This window comes from Triticum dicoccoides, chromosome 3A (genome assembly GCF_002162155.2).
Source record: "Triticum dicoccoides isolate Atlit2015 ecotype Zavitan chromosome 3A, WEW_v2.0, whole genome shotgun sequence".
Taxonomy (NCBI): Eukaryota; Viridiplantae; Streptophyta; class Magnoliopsida; order Poales; family Poaceae; genus Triticum; species Triticum dicoccoides.
The window spans coordinates 501,085,354-501,101,573 of record NC_041384.1 but is presented as its reverse complement, the minus strand read 5'-3'; the positions used below and the strand labels follow the sequence as shown (position 1 = coordinate 501,101,573).

The window sequence follows — 16,220 nt, the reverse complement described above, 5'->3', positions numbered from 1 at the left end:
GCTGTTTTTCTGGACAGCGAACTCGTATCCGCTGCCACCGCCTCCTCAAGTGTCGTTTTAACGATTGCTTCGGTGGAATTGTGCGGAATTGAGTCCAGAACAACCCTGGAAAAATTCATCGAGTTCCGATGGAGAAATCTCTGGCAATCCGCGATATACCGGAGCCCTGTCAAATCTGGACGGGAATCTGGATGGGTTTAGGGCGTGGTGTCCAGATTCTAGCTCGGACATCCTTTGGAAGATCCATCGTTGATCGGCTACGGAATTCCTATATCTACCACCCCTCCAAATTTCAGCTTGATCCGACCGTCCAAACTTCGGGAACCTTCCGATTAGTGCATCACTTTTCGGATCTGTTTTCTGCGTGAAAACGAATCCGGCCTGAGTTCGTCTTTTTTATGAACGGGATTTCGGACATCCTTTTTGAAGGAAGTTTTGTATGTGGTATTGTGTTTTGTTTCCGAACACATCCCACTAACTTTAAAATCTTTTGAACATGATCTTCACCATCATGCTGGTGTCAAACCAGTCCGGTAATATTGCTCCACAGCTGCCGACCTGCGCTAGACACGTCGTCACTTTGTTGAGCCGAGCTCAACTTCTTCGGATCATCATCTCGGCGAGCGGAACAGGAGTTCAGCATCACGAAGGATAAATCATCACCAACATCGCCGCCCCATGGATTACACGGAGTGGGCACATCGGCATCGCCGCACGGTCACTTCATCAAGCCGGCATTAACCACGTCACGACCTGCATCGGCAGGGCCGACCTGTTGCTCCTTAAAGCCGTGTCCATCACGCCGACCTACTTCGACTCATCGGCTGACATCGAGGCTTCGACATCTCGGCTGGACCGGGGGCTTCGCCATCTCTTCATCAACCTACTCCGGAGACTTCAGCGTCACTAGCCGACCAGCTCCGTCACGTTAGCTGGACCGAGGGCTTTGCCTCGGCAAACCAACCTTTGCCAGTATCGCCACGCAGTCGCTTTATCGCCCATCAGGCAATGGGTGTGCGGATCGAGTCCCAATTTTGGGAATCACCTCTCTTCGGATTGCTACAACAAATAAACCAGGTGCTATTAATCCTAGTATTTTTTTTACTTATTTGGGTTCATTTTTCCCAAGGAATTATTACTCTGGTTTGTCCATCATATGTACGCAGGTCTATCAAATGGTGGCCGCATTAACGACGGTCGCATGGTGGTTCGGTCAGTTTCCGTATATAGTCCGGCGAACGCCACATCCGGAACTCACACCAACATGTGAATTCAGGCTTTGCCATGCCTTTACCGCATCACGCCGACGCCCGGCATCGACATTAACTTTTGGCACCAGGCCATATTTCTTTTATTGCTCACTTTGCATAAATTGTTTATTATGCAATGATTTTTTATACTATTATCTCCGGTTTGCACCATTTTATGTGCACAAGAAAATGATCCGGGTTGGGCAGTATCGTCAACTCGGCGTACTGACATACCACGCCACCTCGGCTAGACGGGGGGCTTCGTCAACACTTCATTACCCCATGCCGGGGACTTCGGCATCACTCTGTCGGCCTGCATTGAGCGTGCTATATCACCACTTCGGAGTGCCGAGCTCTTTGCTCCGCCACCTTGGGACCGGCTTGGGGGATGGAACCTTATCCCGCAACAAGCTCGGACCGTGTCATCAATACCGGACACATTAACCAGCTAAGTTGCCTTCATGTTCAAAGTTTTAAATTTTTAACTTGTGTTCGGTTCGACCAAGCATTATACCTTTTTGGAAAAAAGTTGCTTGTAAAAAATCTCCTTGTCAAAATTTTGTTTGTGACACACAAATTCAAATTCCCCGTTTACTTGGGGGCTTCCTTTATGAAGCTTTTCCTCTTGCATATGATTATACTTGTACGGCTTCGTTCCTTGGTCATGTATTACGCCACAATATGCACCATATTGACTTAAGCGATTTGCAAGCTAGGTTGCCTCGCTCCTGTGTTTACCCCTACGTTCCCGATTGTTCGGCTAGGGAGTAAAGGGAGCACCTCTGCTATTGTCACGATCGGGTCATCCGAGCCGGACCTCAGACTAGGTGAAGCCGAAAGCTAGCGCTCTTATTGTTTTCAATTATGGTTGGTACACAACGAAACTCATGAGTACAAAAAATCTATTGCACAAGTCTCATAGTAACAATGAGCACCGAAGAAAGGTATCGGTGGGGGTACTATTTTCTTCGAAGATGCTTCTTACACTTCGTCAGTAATATAGCATAAGTTCCTCATGAGCGCGCTTTGTCTGTTATAGCCTTATGGCCTGATTGCCTAGTTATCGGAAACACCGTTGATATTCTCGACAGGTGGAGTACATAACACTTTTCGGCCCTTGACCGAAGAGGGAGAAGCCGACGGTCGGTTAAGACACGTATAAAGTTCGGGTGAACACAGATATGATATAAGTACTTTGGTACATACAATCATTATACATAAAATTCTTTTACCCAAGTCACTTGGGGGCTCTTAAATTTGTATGAGCCATTTTATAGTAAGTGTTCTTCTTCTTAGTCGTTGCAAAGTTTTTATTATTATTATTATTTATCACTCCTTTTTTGACACGAGTGTGTGGTCACTAGCCGGGGAGCCTAATTTCCCTCTCAAAGCCGCTAGAGTTTAGTTTGCTAAACTGGCCTAAAGAGAAGTACTCCGCCTTCGGGATAGGAGGTTGAAGCCGTAGGCTGACCCGCTTGAAGTCTTTAGATAGGATGTGTCATGTTACAACATGACAAAAGCACTTTTTTCTAAAGTCCAATTTTCAGATTAGCACCGAACACTTGATCTTGTTCAGACGTCAGGTTTTCACTGACGTTTTTTGGTTTTCCAAGCCTATGGCACTTTTTAACTATTTGTGTGTTTCCAGCATAAGTCTCACAGTGCAGCGCCAAACACCTTTAGAGATTCGGCAAAAACATTCTCAAACACTACTATATATGCATCGGTTTCGAATTGTGTCTTCGGTCATTATTTGGGTTGCCCGGCTCCTGTGCTTGCCTCCTATGTTCCGCTTTGTTCGGCTAGGTGTGCAAAGGGAGAAGCACTGCGATTGTGCTTCCAGCTCGCATGGTTAAGCACCTCAGTGGAGAAAGCCGAAAACTGACTGTCACAATAGGCGTAAACTGGTCGGCGATCCGATGACTATGTTAAATGAGGGGCCGTTCATAACATTGGCCGAAGTGTTTACGGCTTGACCTCGGATGTCGCCGAACACTAACCGGGGGCTCATAGCTAGCTTCCCCAGTTTAAAGCTCCTATGACTAAGCGAAAGTTATAAACCCCGCATATCTGATTGCCTCGTTTCCGCTAACACAGCCGCCTTCGGGCACCGAGATGTCGGCTAAGGGTTGATTTGTTATTGCGGAAACACCCTGTGCAGTATCTACCATGGGGTAGAGGCCGACGATGGGCCGCTTTCAACTGATAAACGGTCGCAATGGAGTCAAAATAATGATGTAAAGTACTTGGATACATAGAATCATTACACATAATCTATGATTTTACTCTGGATATCGATCCTTAATTCGACCACCCGTGCCCACATTAAGGCTCGGGGGCTATTGGGCTTTGCACTCATTATTTACAAATATTAAAGGGGCACATCAATCCCCTGATCTGGTGTTGCCACCCGACCAGTGTCTCAGGGGCTACTGCATTGCCTATTTGAAAGCACAAGTGCTCCCTGGGTGATTTTGATAATTAATGACAACATATCTCTTGTTGGACTAATACTTTTACCTAGTATGTTTCAGACAAGTTCAACAAATTAAGTGGCATGGACTAAAAGATGTGGAACCCCTTCAAGATGCTAAGGACAAAGGATTAGCTCAAGCTTCAAGATCAAGACTCTACATTTTCTATTTTAGTGATCCAAGATCACATTGAGTCTATAGGAAAAGCCAATACTATCAAGAGGGGATGAGGTGTTGCGTAATGGCTTGCTTGCTCAAAGTGCTTAGTGATATGCTCCAAAACCCTTAACTACCTTCCCACATCCACATATGACCTAAACCGAAAGTCAAACTCGGCCCCACCGATTCTTTCTATCCGGCGCCACCGAGTTCAGATGCCATAGCCACTGCCACAAACCCTAGGCAAATCGGTTTCACCGATAGGGATCTCAGTCTCACCGAGATGGGATTGTAATCTCTTTGTGTATGTCCATTACCAAAATCAGTCCCACCGAGATTGAGCAATCAGTACTACCGAGATTACAATGCAAACTTTCTGGTTAGCTTATTACCAAAATCGGTCCCATCGAGTTTGTGTAATCGGTCTCACCAAGTTTGCCTGACCAACTCTCTGGTTAGCTTATTACCAAAATCCGTCCCACCGAGTTTGTGTAATCGGTCTCACCGAGATTACGTTATGCCCTAACCCTAACCATATCGGTCCCACCGATTTGCATCTCAGTCCCACCGAAAATCCTAACGGTCACTAGGTTTGCTAAATCGATTCGACCGAGTTTCTCAATTCAGTCTCACCGAGATTGGTAAATTGTGTGTAACAGTTAGTTTTTGTGTGGAGGCTATATATACCCCTCCACCCACTCTTACATTCATGGAGAGATCTATCAGAACATACCTACACTTCCAATACACATTTTCTGAGAGAGAACCACCTACTCATGTGTTGAGGCCAAGATATTCCATTCCCACCATATGAATCTTGATCTCTAGCCTTCCCAAGTTGCTTTCCACTCAAATCTTCTTTCCACCAAATCCATATCCCGTGAGAAAGAGTTGTGTGTTGGGGAGACTATCATTTGAAGCACAAGAGCAAGGAGTTCATCATCAACACACCATTTGTTACTTCTTGGAGAGTGGTGTCTCCTTGATTGGCTAGGTGTCACTTGGGAGCCTCCGACAAGATTGTGGAGTTGAACCAAGGAGTTTGTAAGGGCAAGGAGATCGCCTACTTCGTGAAGATCTACCGCTAGTGAGGCAAGTCCTTCGTGGGCGATGGCCATGATGGGATAGACAAGGTTGCTTCTTCGTGGACCCTTCGTGGGTGGAGCCCTCCGTGGACTCACGCAACCGTTACCCTTCGTGGGTTGAAGTCTCCATCAACGTGGATGTATGATAGCACCACCTATCGGAACCACGACAAACACATCCGTGTCTCCAATTGCGTTTAAATTCTCCAAACCCTTCCCTTTACATTCTTGCAAGTTGCATGCTTTACTTTCCGCTGCTCATATACTCTTTGCATGCTTGCTTGATATGTATTGTGTTTGTTAAACTTGTACCAAAACTCCACTTCAACTTAAAGAAATTAAAAACTGCAACTTTGGGTACTTAGTGTCTAATCACCCCCCCCCCCTCTAGACACCTCTTCTCGATCCTTTCAATTGGTATTAGAGCTTTGGTCTCCATTGCCTTTGGTTTAAACACCATTCGAGGAAGATGGATGAGTCTACTTTGGGGAGTTTTAGACGTAGAGTGCCTATTCTTGATGGAGAATATTTTCATGATTGGAAAAATGAAATGCTTGAGATTTTCAATGAATATCATTTGAGCAAGTATATTGCTAGCCCTTGTGCACCTCATGTTGATCCCATGCATCCTACCCTTGATGAGTCTATTGACATGATTCGCAATCTTAGAACTATAAATCTTATCACTAGAGGATTGCCTAGAAACTTGATTGGGTGTTTGCCTACTCTTAAGTGTGCCTACACCATATGGAAATTTCTTGAGGAACTCTTTCCAAATTATTCCTTGAAATATCTAGGTGAAATTCTCCATAAATCCATTGCCTTAATTAAGATGAATTGCAATGATCCCAAATTTGGTGACTGCTTATTTGAGCTTACTAATCTCACGTGTGCCAAAGGAGATGTTGGGATCATTAGCGATATCATATCCGAAGCTATTAGAATTCATAAAGGTGACCATTGTGATGATCATTTGTCTAATGAATTACCCTCTCTAGGAATTGATCGATCACAAAATGATGTTGAACATGGATACTATGATGAGGATGATGATAGTGACTATGATCTCGATGATGCGATGAGACACTTTGGTCTTATGGCAAATCTTCGCGGCTACATGGCTGGAGGAAAGGAATGGGTCCTTGGTAGTGGATGTACTGATCATATGACCGGAGATAAAGACATGTTCCGTGAGCTTGCTGGAAACGACGGCCCTCGAAAGTATGTCACTTTTGGTGATAATTCAAAGGGTAAGGTGGTTGGCCTTGGTAAGGTGGCCATCTCACATGATATCTCCATACAAAATGTCATGCTCATTGAATCTCTTGGCTACAACTTACTTTCAGTATCTAGACTTGTTGATTTCGGTTTCAATGTCCTATTTACTGCAGTAGACTGCCAAGTGTTTCGTAGAGATAATCATAAAATGGTTTTTACCGGTATACATAGAGGGGATCTTTACATTGTTGATTTCACTAAAAAGGCTCAACCTAGAACTTGCCTAATTGCTAAATCTTCTGAAGGCTGGTTGTGGCATAGGAGGCTAGGCCATGTGGGCATGCGAAACCTTGACAAACTCATTAAAGAAAATCATATCCTTGGCGTTAACGATGTCATATTTGACAAGGATAGACTTTGTAGTGCTTGTCAAGCAAGGAAACAAGTTGGAGGAAGTCATCGCGCTAAGAACATCATGACCACAAGAAGACCACTCGAGCTACTTCACATGGATCTCTTTGGTCCAAATGCCTACAAGAGTCTCGGTGGTAACTCATTTGGTCTAGTCATAGTTGATGATTTTTCAAGATTTACGTGGGTGTTTTTTCTTGATGACAAATCGCAGGTCCAAAAGATCTTCAAAAACTTTGCTAGGAAGGCCCAAAATCAATTTGACGTGAAGATCAAGAAGGTTCGGAGCGACAATGGAACGGAGTTCAAGAATGCAAATGTAGACACCTTTCTTGACGAAGAAGGGATTACACATGAGTTCTCGGCTACGTACACACCTCAACAAAATGGAGTCGTTGAGAGGAAGAACCGGACTCTTATCGAGATGGCAAGAACGATGCTTGATGAGTACAAGACGCCAAAACACTTTTGGGCGAAAGCGGTTGAGACAGCTTGTCATGCAACAAATCGCTTGTATCTTCACAAACTACTCAGCAAGACGGCATACGAACTCCTCACCGATAACAAACCCCAAGTTGGATACTTTCGAGTATTCGGCTCAAAGTGCTACATTCTTGATAAGCATCGTCGTTCTAAATTTGCTCCTAAGTCTCATGAAGGTTTCCTACTTGGTTATGGATCAAACTCTCACACATACGATGTCTACAACAATTTCACCCGAAAGGTTGAAGAAACGGTAGATGTGAAGTTTGATGAATCTAACGGCTCGCAAGTAGAGCAATTGCCAATTGATGTAGGAGACAAAGATCCCTCGGAAGCAATCCAAGACTTGTCTATTGGCAAGATTCGTCCAATGGAGATAAAGGAGAGTACCTCGTCCGTCCAAGTGGAAGCTTCTACCTCACGACAAGGTGAACCAAGAGTTGATACGGAAGCATCCACGAGTGGGACACACCAAGATGAAGAAAACGAGGAAGTGCACCAAGACGAATGTCAACAACCTCCTTCTCCACCACGACAAGAGAACGACAACGCTAACAATGAAGAAGGACAAGAAGAAGAACAAGATGAAGAAGATGTTCAACCAAGACCCAAGCAAAAGCTTTCACGAGTTCGAGCAAGAATTGCTAAAGATCATCCCGTGGAGCAAATCTACAATGATATCCAAACCGGGAGAATCACTCGCTCTAAAACTCGTTTGGCTAACTTTTGTGAACATTACTCATTCATCTCTAGCATTGAACCTATGAAGGATGAAGAAGCATTGGAGGATCCGGACTGGATAAACGCTATGCATGAAGATCTACACAACTTTGAGAGAAATCAAGTGTGGACATTGGTCGAGAAGCCTGACAACAACCACAACATCATCGGTACCAAATGGGTGTTTTGCAACAAGCAAGATGAAGATGGAAGTGGTTCGCAACAAAGCACATCTCGTCGCCCAAGGCTACACACAAGTCGAAGGTATGGACTATGGTGAGACATATGCTCCCGTTGCTAGACTTGAGTCCATTCGCATCTTACTTGCTTATGCTAATCACCATGATATCACTTTGTACCAAATGGACATTAAAAGTGCTTTTATAAATGGTGAAATTGAGGAGGAATTTTATGTTAAGCAACCTCCCGGCTTTGTCAATCCTAAGAAACCTAATCATGTCTACAAACTTCACAAAGCCCTTTATGGTCTTAAACAAGCTCCTAGAGCATGGTATAAATGCTTGACCAAGTTCCTTATTGAAAAAGGCTTTGAAATTGGAAAAATAGATTCTACTCTTTTTACTAAAAGGGTTAATGGAGAACTATTTGTATGCCAAATTTATGTTGATGATATTATATTTGGATCAACTAACCCTCATTTTAGTGAAAAGTTTGGGAAGCTAATGTCGGAGAAGTTTGAGATGTCTATGATGAGTGAACTCAAATTATTTCTTGGTTTGCAAATCAAGCAAACTAAGGAAGGCACCTTTATCTCTCAAACGAAGTACACTAAGGACTTATTCAAGAAGTTCAATATGCAAGAATGCAAAGGTATGACTACACCCATGCCTACTAGTGGACATCTTGATTTGACCAAAGATGGTGAACCAGTTGATCAAAAAGTTTACCGCTCTATGATTGGTTCATTGTTATATCTATGTGCTTCACGTCCTGATATCATGCTAAGTGTGTGCATGTGTGCACGATATCAAGCTGCTCCTAAGGAATGTCATCTTAAGGCCGTCAAGAGGATAGTGAGATACTTAATACATACACCAAATTTTGGCATTTGGTATCCAAAGGGGCTTCCTTTGATCTTGTTGTCTACTCCAACTCGGACTATGCCGGTGACAAGGTTGATAGAAAGTCCACTTCGGGTACTTGTCAATTCCTTGGTAGATCGCTTGTGTCTTGGTCTTCCAAGAAACAAAACTCGGTATCCTTATCCACCGCCGAAGCGGAATACATTGCCGTTGGTTCATGTTGTGCTAAATTACTTTGGATGACCCAAACTCTTAAAGATTATGGGATATATGTGAAACATGTTCCATTACTTTGTGACAATGAAAGTGCTATCAAGATTGCTCACAATCTCGTGCAACACTCTCGAACTAAGCATATTGAAGTTCGTCATCATTTCATTCGAGATCACGTTGCTAAGGGTGACATAAACCTTAAGCATGTTCGCACCGATAAGCAATTAGCGGATATATTCACTAAACCACTTGATGAGAAAGTGTTTTGCAGGTTAAGAGGTGAATTGAACATCATTGATGCTTCAAACTTGGAGTAGGAACTCCATTGGATACATGCAAGACTTGAGCTTACGACTAATCACTTGATATTTCTCCTATGATGATTATCTTATGTCTTGAAAATTTGCATCTTGCATGTTATCTAACCCTTGTAGGTACTTGGATGAATCTAACTCTATGAGATTGCAACTCACTCACATCTTGAGCAATCTCTACATCACCAAGTCTCTACACAATGGTGGTTGATGACAAGGAAGCACGGAACCTTTCCAACATATCCTTTGACAAATTCTATGTTGAGTTTCATGATTGTCATGTTGGATACACAAGTGCTCTTCCTTGCGAAAACTAACCCATGTAGGTAGATGAACTCAAAATCCAAAGGGTGCTCCCAACTCTTGATGGGCTACTGAAGGAAATATGCCCTAGAGACAATAATAAAGTTATTATTTATTTCCTTATATCATGATAAATGTTTATTATTCATGCTAGAATTGTATTAACCGGAAACATAATACATGTGTGAATACATAGACAAACAAAGTGTCACTAGTATGCCTCTACTTGACTAGCTCGTTAATCGAAGATGGTTATGTTTCCTAACCATGAACAAAAAGAGTTGTTATTTGATTAACGGAATCACATCATTAGAAGAATGATGTGATTGACTTGACCCATTCCGTTAGCTTAGCACTCGATCGTTTAGTATGATGCTATTGCTTTCTTCATGACTTATACATGTTCCTATGACTATGAGATTATGCAACTCCCGTTTACCGGAGGAACACTTTGTGTGCTACCAAACGTCACAACATAACTGGGTGATTATAAAGGAGCTCTACAGGTGTCTCCAAAGGTACATGTTGGGTTGGCGTATTTCGAGATTAGGATTTGTCACTCCGAATGTCAGAGAGGTATCTCTGGGCCCTCTCGGTAATGCACATCACATAAGCCTTGCAAGCATTGCAACTAATGAATTAGTTGCGAGATGATGTATTACGAAATGAGTAAAGAGACTTGCCGGTAACGAGATTGAACTAGGTATTGAGATACCGACGATCGAATCTCGGGCAAGTAACATACCGATGACAAAGGGAACAACGTATGTTGTTATGCGGTCTGACCGATAAAGATCTTCGTAGAATATGTAGGAGCCAATATGAGCATCCAGGTTCCGCTATTGGTTATTAACCGGAGACGTGTCTCGGTCATGTCTACATTGTTCTCGAACCCGTAGGGTCCGCACGCTTAAGGTTTCGATGACAGTTATATTATGAGTTTATGAGTTTTGATGTACCGAAGGAGTTCGGAGTCCCGGATGAGATCGGGGAAATGACGAGGAGTCTCTAAATGGTAGAGACATAAAGATCGATATATTGGACGACTATATTCGGACATCGGAAAGGTTCCGAGTGGTTCGGGTATTTTTCGGAGTACCGGGGAGTTACGGGAATACGGGGGAAGAAGTATATGGGCCTTATTGGGCTTTAGGGGAGAGGAAGAGGCAGGCCGCGCCCCCCCCCCATTGACTAGTCCGAATTGGACTAGGGGGAGGGGCGGCGCCCCCTCCTTCCTTCTCTTCCCTCTTCCCCTTCCTTGTATCCTACTCCTGCTACATGGAAGGACTCCTAGTTGGACTAGGAAAAGGGGAATCCTACTCCCGGTGGGAGTAGGACTCCCCTAGGGCGCGCCATAGAGAGGGTCGGCCCTCCCCTCCTCCACTCCTTTATATACGGGGACAGGGGGCACCCCATAGACACACAAGTTGATCCTCGTGATCATTTTCTTAGCCGTGTGCGGTGCCCCCTTCCACCATACTCCTCGATAATATTTTAGCGGTTCTTAGGCAAAGCCCTGCGACGGTAGAACATCAAGATCGTCACCACGCCGTCGTGCTGACGGAACTCTTCCCTGACACTTTGTTGGATCGAAGTCCGGGGATCGTCATCGAGCTGAACGTGTGCTAGAACTCGGAGGTGTCGTAGTTTCGGTGCTTGATCGGTCGGGCCGTGAAGACGTGCGACTACATCAACCGCGTTGTGCTAAACGCTTCCGCTTTCGGTCTATGAGGGTACGTGGACAACACGCTCCCCTCTCGTTGCTATGCATCACCATGATCTTGCGTGTGCGTAGGAAATTTTTGAAATTACTACGTTCCCCAACAGTGGCATCCGAGCTTAGGTTTTATGCGTTGATGTAATATGCATGAGTAGAACACAAGTGAGTTGTGGGCGATATAAGTCATACTGCTTACCAGCATGTCATACTTTGGTTCGGCGGTATTGTTGGATGAAGCGGCCCGGACCGACATTACGCGTATGCTTACGCGAGACTGGTTCTACCGACGTGCTTTGCACATAGGTGGCTGGCGGGTGTCAGTTTCTCCAACTTTAGTTGAACCGAGTGTGGCTACGCCCGGTCCTTGCGAAGGTTAAAACAACACCAACTTGACAAACTATCGTTGTGGTTTTTGATGCGTAGGTAAGAACGGTTCTTGCTAAGCCCGTAGCAGCCACGTAAAACTTGCAACAACAAAGTAGAGGACGTCTAACTTGTTTTTGCAGGGCATGTTGTGATGTGATATGGTCAAGACGTGATGAGATATAAGTTGTTGTATGAGATGATCATGTTTTGTTGAAGTTATCGGCAACTGGCAAAATCCTGATGCACTACTGGAATCTGGCACTTTGCCATCTGCCATGGCAGATGGCAAAGGCATGGTCGGCGGATGGCAAAGGCTTTGCCATCTGCCAGCAGATGGCAAACAGGTCGTCTGAAACCCTGCCGGTAAAGGCTTCTTTGCCGTCTGCTGGCTGATGGCAAAGAGCCTGTGACTTTGCCATCTGCTGGAAGATGGCAAACCTCTTTGCCATCTGCTGGCAGACGGCAAAGAGCCCAAATAGGCCAGCCCAAAAGTTACATGTAGATGACACGTGGCCTTTTTGCCATCTGCCAGCTGATGGCAAAGCTCTTTGCCATCTGCCAGCAGATGGCAAAGTGACTATATTGCCCCATTTAATTTTGTTTTTTCTTATATCAATTCATTTTCATAGAAATCAAACACAAATAGATTTATATGACCAATATAGCATATTCAACACATATTACCAATAGTCATGAACACATATGTATCCAACACATGTTACCAATAGTAGCAAGTTTCATCCGTACATATACATAGTCTCATCAATATTACACAGTTTCATCCATAGGTAGCAAGTTTCACAAGGTCAAAACAAAAACTCGACCATAACGAGGACCATAACGTAGTCGTTGGCCCAACTCGGCTGCACCACACCGAGGCACTGTTGTTCCATCGAGCTCGACCATGTGCGGGGCTTCGTCATCGTCATGGAGGTCCCGGTGGTCGTCCTGGTCCCTGGAAAGTGCACCTTATTATTTCATTTCAGAGAAAGCGTGAAACACGAATGGCATGTATGTAGATCCCCAGGACAAGCAAACTTAGCTAGTAAATATGAACAAGGACTACTATAGCATAGGATGTAAGTACTGGTGACTACTAGACCTATATTAAAAGTAAACAGAACTAGCTCGGATAACAACTCTATAGCACTAATGTTGATGCATTCAAGTTACTACCATTCAAGTATGCATACATATCATAATGTTCCAAGTATGCATACATATCATACACATCAGTGACGTTAACTTGTTCATAAGATTCATAACACTAAGTGCCAAATCCATTGATTTGTATAAGAAGGTGCCATATCCATTAATTCACATGCAAAGGCAAAGAGTGCTGCTGAAATTAACAGTGCGTGCTTCATCAAATTTTCTTAATTAACAGTGCCAAGTTAATAAGTGCCTTGCTTGTGTAGATCCATTAATTCATGTTAATCAGGAAACAATGCACCCAAATCACAAAATCAAAACATGCAATGTTAAAATACATGGACAAAGTGCCAACAGATGATATGATTTTCTTGAACTGTGCAAGCAGCATCACAGATAACTCTTATGAACATATGAACCTGTGCCAAATACAATATATGAATAAAGTGCGAAGCAACATCATGGGCAAAAATTACAAAAAAACATGGTGGAATAGAGGGGATGGGGAGAAGCAAAGCCTCACTGGATGTTAAGGAGGAGCACGAGGAAGTGGTGCCGCAGGCCCCGCACTGACGGCGGGCGGGCGGGCGGCCTCCAGGCCAGGGGGTTGCCGATGAGATCCAGGAGGATGGTCAGGTCGCCGTCGGGCGTCGGCCTGCTCCCTCCTCTTCTCTTGCCCTGCTCATTCCATCCTCGTCTGGGAGGCCGAGGACGCGTTGATCATGGTCATGGCGGTTGACGGTCCAGATCTGGAAAAAGGTAAGAGAGGTGAGGGAAATTGGAAGCTCAAACAAACAGTTTTTCCCCTTTAATTAAATTTTGTTGTCACTCCAAAAGTTCTTAGTTGGTACCCTCCTGTGATGCTAAATCAGCAACTAACCTTTTTTTCAGAGTAGCGAACCTATCTAATAAATATAAAACTGTAACAGGGAAGCTTTAACAACAGAGTAGCTGAGGCTTAGAATTTACTGAAGATGATCAACAACAGAATGTATTTGACAGAGCAAGTAGAAACTACAGAGTAATGCTTCAGTAACCACAAGTTTGTCTCTGTTTCCTTGCAAGAACAGTGCAAGTAGAAACTTCTTTTTTGCCTTCATTACCTCACAGATTCAAATACAAAGGTAGGCACCCTGACTCGATGTTAACCACAACATGCCTCCTCACACACAAGCAAAACCAACTCATCAGACCTGCAATCAGGATAACAACATATCATTCAGAGTTCAAACCGAGTAAACAAACATAAGCAGCAGGCACTAGGGCATCCAAAGTTTAACTATGTCAAGAGCTAAAAACAATTAGCACGTCATATATGGCAATCTGCAAGAGCTAAAACAACAACCAAATAGAGAGACCAAGCCTTTCTCCCTTACAAGACAGTGTCGTAAAATGACCAAGAACAAATACCGTCTGATTCCAAAATAAAGATGTGAGAGTCTACATCAATTAGAAATTCAAAGTGAACATTTTATCAAAGAAACTCAACTAGCAGAACTCATGTAAGCCCATATACTCGTGTTGTTTTTACTTGTCATGTAGAAACAGCATGAACATCACTACTTAAAGCATATCAGCAAACAATCACATTGCAATATGTGTGTAGAAAGTGCATGCAAACTACATAAATAGAGCTAACTATCATATAAGCTAGTGATATATTCCTACACAAACATCTCATATGAGATACTAACTAGGAGTAATTCTTTTATCCTGTCAAAACTGTAGCTGCTACACAATCAGCACTACACTTCCATATTTATCTCAAAATTAGAGATAATGATCTAGTTAATATCAAGTGCAGTTCTGTAAATCTCAACGAGACAAGTGCAGCCAGAAGTTTCAGTTTTAATACACACAAGGGGCCTTATTCTGCAGTTCAATAACTTGGTGAGATTCTTTTAAATTGCTGCCGATAACTACTAGGAGTAATAGTGAGGCTGCATTGTCAATATAACCATGCACACAAGGACCACCCCACCAGATGTATATGTCCAAGTTTGCATATAGAAGTAAAAAGAGGATGTTGAGAAGAAGGTCTGAGCGAGAGACTCTCTTTTCTCCTCAGTGAGCTCAGTTTTAAAAAAAGAGGTATGTGGTTCCCTTTTTTATGCAGAGAAAATATTGTAGTTTGCAAAAAACTGCAGTATTAAAATCACAGTTTTTAGAGACAATCAAACAACCCTTTGTAATAAAAACCACAGTATTATAAAAAGCTGCAGTATTCTAAGAATACTTAGAAAATACTTTGTTATCAAACGGGGCCTCAGCTACCTAGCCATTAGCAGTGCAAGCACACGCCTGCTGGCCGGAGCTGATCAACATGCTCAGCTAGCTAACATACGGGCCATCCCATCAGGAGCCCGGAGGAAGAAACAACCAGCTCATATGTCCCTCTCACTCCTTCCCGCCGGCTGAGCCGAGCTGAGCCACCGTTCCATGCACTCGCAGCCCCACCCCATACTAAGGCCCCGTTTGATAGCACAGTATTTTCAAAGTATTCTAACAATACTGTAGTTTCGTTTAATACTAAACTTTTAATTACAGTGAGGTGTTTGGTTACCCATAAAAATTGCAGTGTTAATACTATGTTATTCTCAAAACCTATGCCATCAAATGATCAAACTGGAGCTGATATTAATTTGGTTTAGTCAAGAAAAGAGACTTGAGTTTCCATAAGGAAAACACATGTTACTACTACGTACTTTGTAAGAAGTGGACCTTGAAAGTAGGTATCGTCAGAATCAGATAGGAACAAACTGTAATTTCAGACGCATTATTATACTTATTCGTGCACTCTTCTTTCCCTAGTCCCAAGCCTTACTGAATCTGAAATATTTCTAGAACCCGAATCTGAATTATCTCCCAGGTTTCTGAATCAAAATGATTCTGTCTTAGTTGGAAATCGATCTTTTTCTTGTTGTTGCGGTGGGGTTGGAAATCAATCTCGTGAGAGAGTAATAATAACAAGTGAAGCTCTGAAACGATGGAACTTTGTAGAGATATGATACGGAAGGGGAGAGGCGTTGGTACCGTACCGTATGTATAGAGGATGGGGTCAGTGGACGACGGATCTAGTGACGAAGCAGCCCGGTGGGAAGGGAATCCGGAGGAAAACGATGCCCTCCGCCAGCCTATGTATGCATCTGGACCGAGACGCGCTCGACCGATACCGATGCCGCGGGAAGGGGGCGACGCCGTGGCCTGGCTCGGTGGAGGGGCGGGCTGCGGTGGTGGGGAGGGCCGCGGGGCACGCCGCGGTGGCCGGGAGGGCCGCGGTGGCCGGGAGGGCCGCGGGGAGGGGGCGGC

At 43.9% G+C, this 16,220-nt stretch overlaps 1 long non-coding RNA gene across 1 annotated transcript; it reads right to left on the bottom strand.

Moving 5' to 3' along the window:
• Positions 1 to 12,506: 12,506 nt before the first annotated feature.
• LOC119268801 lies at positions 12,507 to 16,188 on the bottom strand. Its single transcript, XR_005133318.1, has 4 exons — positions 15,950 to 16,188; positions 14,015 to 14,104; positions 13,435 to 13,660; positions 12,507 to 12,714 (listed from the first exon to the last, which is right to left on the bottom strand). It is a non-coding gene; the product is annotated as an uncharacterized LOC119268801 (long non-coding RNA).
• Positions 16,189 to 16,220: the final 32 nt, after the last annotated feature.